This window comes from Anneissia japonica, unplaced genomic scaffold (assembly GCF_011630105.1).
Source record: "Anneissia japonica isolate Jap-2015-1 unplaced genomic scaffold, ASM1163010v1 scaffold2055_len368625_cov186, whole genome shotgun sequence".
NCBI lineage: Eukaryota > Metazoa > Echinodermata > Crinoidea > Comatulida > Comatulidae > Anneissia > Anneissia japonica.
Genome location: NW_022757341.1, coordinates 219321 through 226057, shown reverse-complemented (window position 1 = coordinate 226057; position 6737 = coordinate 219321).

Sequence of the window (6737 nt, the reverse complement as noted above, 5' to 3'; positions counted from 1 at the left end):
TCTACATAGCAAATAAAATAAATAATATATTAGTAAAAGTAACACTAAACATTATCATGAACATATTAACTACGCTCTACGGCAACATCAATAGAAAAATCTGCACCTAAATAGACCTACATGGTAATACTAATAGCCTCATGGACAACCACCAACGATATAAACAATCATATTTTGGACAAAATAGCTATAGACAGCTCCTGAACCATGACACACCATGAACATTCATGATCCCCTAACAAGAATGACAGCTTTTTAATTAACCCTTTAATTGGTTTTCTAAAACTAATTTCATTCTATTTTATTTGTATTTTTAATATTTAATACAACCACTTTTAAATTTCAACTATTTCTAGCATAGTGTAAATATTTCCCCAACATATATTTGCATATTTTTACTATTCTATTATGAAGTGTCTCCCGGAAGTCAGTGTCAATTAGTATCCAGCTATATCATGCTGGTAAAGTGCTATTAACATGCTTTCTGTAAATTTGACCAATATTGCGGCTGTGCATCATGCACAGCAATTATATAAAATTGGAAAGAAAACTCATTTAAACAGATCTTTCGGAAGAAGTGGCTTCTTCCAACCTGGGAACCCTGTCATGACATTTGAAAAAGTACATGTTGTACCAAGCAAAGTGTTTTCAAAATCATGATAATCTACTACAGCATTATTTACATAATATCTGTTATTACGATGATTACACATTAATCGGTAACATGAAGAAGTGTAGCCGCGTTAGTAATAATTATGACAACGTAACTCAGCACTGTCATAACATGATATCCACGGTGTACAATTCAGAAGACTTGAAGCAGTGAAATTAATATGTAAAGTAGTCCGCTGTGTGGCAGCCCCTTACTAAGCTCAGTAACAGGCCGGAGGGGGGGGGGGGGGGGGGTAAAAATTCACGTCAGTCTGACCATGGTTGGAAATCAGGTGAAAAAATATAAGGGTAGGCAACTCGAATAAAACAATTTCAGACTTAAAACATGTCTTTCTTACTTTGATAGTAAGACGCCCAATTTTAAATATATATGAAATATTTTCTGTGGAAAAGCAGGTAGAGGAAAAAGTAACAGAAGTGTTTACACCCATCTCAGCCCTACCGTTGGCAGAGTTAAAATGAAATAGGGATGTGCAACTCTAGATGTCTGGAAATGGCACTTCTAGACTTAAAAAAAAACTGTTTTCAAAGGGTCTTTATTTGATGGTAAGACGTACAATCCAGCACAATGACCTTGCGATTTATGAGTTATTCTCCTACCTTTACATTTTACCTGTACATGAAGTATTGTTTCGGTGAAAAAAAAAGAGATAAGGGCTGAGACCAGCAGAGTCTGCAATACAACTATAGTTGGAGGCTGAGGCTAAACAGTAAGAATTTAGAAACTCTACAGTCAATCAATCAATCAATCAATCAATCAATCAATCAATCAATCAATCAATCAATCAATCAATTAATTAATTTATTAATCAATCAATCAATCAATTAATTAATCAATTCATCAATCACTCCATCAATCAACAAAGATTAATTGTATGATAGGAAAAAAATATATTGCCCATAGCAGAATACAATGTTCGGTAGTGCTATCAGGTTGGCCATTTATCCAAGTGCATTTAATGAGATTACTCATTACAGTGTCGAAGAAAATAATTTATACCTGTATATTGATTCTGAGATTTAGATTCAAACAGCATAAGTGCTTTTTTTCACGTCAAATATTTATTAAGGGATTGTACATTCAGTATGTTATACCATTATGTTTTAAGTACTTAAAGACATTTATAGGCTATATAACATCATTTTTTATGTCGTCTGTCAAAAAAGATCCAATTTATATAAAGTACTGGCAACTTAAAGCAAAATGTTTTATGTTGTTAAAATAACGACTCAATTTAGACAAGAGACTGGCTACGTACAATTCAATTTTAACGAGCACTTTCAGTCTTCCTAAATAATAGTCTTTATCCTTCCTCTGTTCTTCTGACCTAAATTTACTCATTGTTTATAAAGTTAACACTAAATCCTATGGCTACAGATCAAGTTTTATTTTCAGTTGCCACTCTTTGAACTCACTCTCTTAACATATCGTCAGCGTTTTCACGAAGAGACACAAACTTCAATTTCGACCAAAGCGGCGTTTTGAGAAAAACCGGTTTGAAGTGGACTAATTCATAAAAAAAAGCATAAAATTCCGCTATTAGGACGTCGAAATTTTATTTATTTATTTCTTTTTATAAATGTTTAAAAATAAAGCATTAAACAATTGATATGTTTAATTTCTTTTTCTTTTCTAAACTTTAAATTAACCTGATAATTAGCGAGGACAGTTTGTGTCTGTTCGTGAAAACAATTAGAATAAACACAGCCTATGTGTTTACACGTAGAGTGAAGTTTCTGTCTCTTTTTCACGAAGAGACACAAAAAAATTTTAATTTTGAAAAAAACTTCGTTTTGAGGAAAAGGCGTTTGAAGTGAACTAGTTCATAACAAAAATATAAATTTCACTATTAGGACGTCGATATTTTATTTTATTTTACTTTTTTACATATGTTTAAAGATAAAGCATTAAAGAATTTATATGTTTAATTTTTTTTTTATTATTTAATAATTATAATAATTATTAAATAGATTTGAACTCGTCACTGAGGACGAGTTTGGTGATCCGCTTCTCAGGCAAAAGAAATCTGTCGGCGCTTAAAATGTATGAATTATGGGACACTACCGTAGGCAGGATTTTCAAACAGTGCAAGACAATATCAAGTCTGCCGCGTGACCCTTTAGAGTCCTGAAAAATCTGAAGGAAGAAAAATGTGGGGGAGGGGTCAGAAAAACATTAATTTTGACCATGATCACATTGTGAAAGCAAACGTCTCAGCTATAACATACTCGAAGATGGGAGACAATTGATCAACAATAAGCGAGATAAGTTCAAGTAAATATAAAAATTATGACGTTATAAATGCAAATTCAGTTTCACAATTTCCGATCAGCCATAATGATCTAAAACTCATGTGCTTTTAGAATATTTAATAAAAATTGGGGGTCACCTTTCATCCTAAGAAGCTATAACAAAAGAACAGCAGAAGAAATAGCAGAATAATGAGCTCTACGTGTATTTTCCATTAAAATTGATAGAACGTCCGCCCTCCCTAGAATGGAAGAAATAATGTGACCATTTAACGATGTGGAGAAACTAAGGAAACAAACAAACTCGAGCGGTGTCTTGGATTTATCTATTGATTATAAACATAACACCGCCTCTAGGATGGAAGAAAATTGCTCCACGGACTTCTAATTATTATCTTTTGCTATAACTTATTGAAAATAAACCTGATTTTTAGCATATTTTAATTTTGGCGCACGCGTACGCGCACGTTGTGACGCGCGCACAGAAAATCAAGGTACATGATATTCAACCTTGACCTGAAGTTTATGTCCACTGAATATGATTCAGAAATGACGACTGGTTAGGATGACATTGGGTCATCAAAGATTTGAGGAAAGAAAGATAGATAAAAATTCGGTTTTTTTAATTCAAATGACAATATGATTACGTCATAATGTCCGATCAGCCATAATGATCTATGAAATCATATCTACAACTCATGTACTTTCAGAATATGTAATCAAAATCGGGGGTCACCTTTTACCTAAAGGAACTATAACTGATTGAAACGTGCTCTAATTTATTTAAAAATTGATTTTAAGCATCTTAAAAGTTTGACGCAAGCGTGCGCACGCGTTATGACGCGCACGCGAAATAGTTTGGTACGTTGCATTCAACCTTGACCTCAAGTTTATGCCCACTGAATATGATTTAGAAATGTCAATTGGTTACCAGGATATAACAGATAATGTAGAAACGCAAAACTGCGCGTAGATGACGTCACGCATGACTGAGCACATTGAAAAGCTTATTGTGACTATTTTATGCCGAGCAAAATGTTCGTTGAAGCGCGCATGTACGTAGCTCGTGCCATTTTGAGATATCGTGCGAACAGAAATGGGGAGATAGAAAGAAGAATCTGACAATAACAAGAGGTGATATGCTAGTGAAGCGGAACACCAATAATTAACCTGATAATTAGCGTGAACAGTTTGTGTCTGTTCGTGAAAACGATCAGAATAAACACGGCCTGTGTTTACACGTAGAATGAAATTTGTTTCTCTTCATAAAAACGGAACGCGCTGTACACGCTACGTTTTAAGCCTTATAAATTTATTATTATTATGATTATTATTATTATTATTATTAAAATCAAATAAGCAAACATAACACAGTATTTTGTTTGACGTTTACTTCAGTACGTTTGTCTAATTTTTAAGAACATTGCTTTTTTTAATTGGATGTTAAAGTGAAGAGGATTTAGGACTTTATTGAAAATTAAGTAAAGTAAACTGGAATTTGTTAACATTCATAAATTTATACTGTAATGTATTACAATGTTGCTATTAGTCATTATCATCATCATCGTTATCATCACCACCATAATCTTCATCATCATCATTCTTAATCATATAGCTTCTTGATCGTTCGCGCGAACTGAGATGCCATAAATTAACAAAATTTGCCTTCGCAAGTCATATTTTTGAAGAATTGACACGAATTTTTGTTGAGTATTATTTTCATTCGACTGGTTCGTTAAATAGACTTCGTTGACAACGAAAATTAACGTAAACCAGAGTGCGTTAATCAGCGTTATAAAAAAAAAAAAAAACCAAAAAACTAAAAAAAAAACTGGCCGATTGGTGAGTTTATAAACAACATTTGCGTTAATATAACTTAGATTAAATTTCATAAAATAAAAATTATAATATTTACCCTACATCAATGATAACTGAGTATACGTTGTTAACTAAAGTGACATAAAACGCAACTTAAAGAAGTAAATTTATTTATGAACGAAAAGCGCTAAACGTTCCAAAATGATAGTGTTTCCTTTATATTATTCTTTTAGCAACGCAAAACATAAATGTGTATTAACCAATGGTAAGTGGCACACTTGCTAATTATTATCAGCGTACTTTATACCAGCACTTACAGCTTTTTGATAAGACTTTGATGTGATGTGATACGATATGATATGAAAAGCATAGCGAGAGGTTAAGTTATACAATTTGACATAAACATATAATATTAAAATGCACGTCTAATGTATCCTAATGTATACACTCATAGAAAAAATAAAGCTGCAAGAAAATAAACTCTCTCATAGAGCGTATTATTACATACCTGAAAGAGTCAAACAGATAATACGATCGACCGTATAAAACTATGGTAATCCAAACAACCGAGATGAAGTTAGGTGACTGACAAGCCAACCATACGTTTGCTATATATAGAAAGGATGTATTTCATTGAAGGCGCTATTCAATTATTCTCTTGCTTGCACTGTACGAGAATTACTTGGTGTTCTGCAACTCAGCCTTTTTCGCTATCTTTAAATATTGTAGGCCTTCTTTAATAGTGTTTTTGTCAGTGGTTTTTTTTTTTTTTTTTTTTTTTTTATGGAATTTTGATGTTGATACTTTTTATCGACCTTGATCAATTTTAATATAATTTTCTTTTAATTGTACTTTTTTGCAAGCTTTGTAATTTCTTCGTTTTTATTGGAGACAATAAATTTTATCTTATATCTTGTTACTTGTAATCTGTATTTAGCAATCGAATTATTGGCTTTTGGAAAATTAATCTGGAGACATACAATTTAAAATATGACAAAATAAGGTCGAAACTTAGAATCATGGTCTTCCTCTCATTGAAGTAATGCTAGTGTCACATAAAAAGTAGGCCTAGTCCAAGTCCAAGACCTTGTTGCAAATCCCAACTCACATAAGCCTAGCCTATAATGCCTTAATCGCGGTACCCTGACCATTGTTGTCATAAAAATGTAAGCCTACTTTACCAGCTTTAACGAAGCAAAGGCATGGGTAGCGTCAGTAGCGTAAGTGTATGGGGTGCAATACGCAGCAAAAGTCCATGTTAAAATCAAAATGTAATTGCAAAATTCAATGTCTAATTTATTAAAACGTAGGCGTAAATTTCTCAAAATGTAGATCTAGTTTCCCAAAATGAAGTTCTAATTTTTCAAAACGTAGTACAAATTTTCCAAAATGTAGTTCTAATTTCTTTAAAATGTAATTCAAATTCAAAACGTAGGTCTGACTTGATCAAACGCCCTCTCCAAATTCTATTCCAAAACGTAAATAAAAAACCAGCCTGGTTTGAAATGCATTTTACAACAATAATAGAAATGGACTTTTGCTGCGTATGGCACTAGACTTGCGAAATGTAAATCATTTAAAAATATTTAAAACCTGAAAAAAAAAAATATTTCAAAAAAAAAAAGAGAAGAAAAATAAATAAATAAAGGTAACTTAAAACACAAACAATGCGATACGATATAAAGTTTGAGAGAATAATTGGTATACGTCTGTACTGTATTTCTGAAGTGCCATTCGTTTTGTGGTTGCTACCAGTGGCGGCTCTAGGATATATTTTCTGGGGGGGGGAGGACTTGATCTCGTAGGCTCGAGCTGGAGGAAGGGGTTGAGAGGGGGTTCCCCTCCCAAATGAGATTTGTTTAAAGAATATCAACCTCTGGATTGCCGAAAATGGCACTCTCAGACTGTGACAGACTGTGTTGGCTTGGTGTGGGCCTATTTTTATATATTTTATGGTCTGACTGCCCGACGAGCTCTGTCTGGCGGGGGGGGGGGGG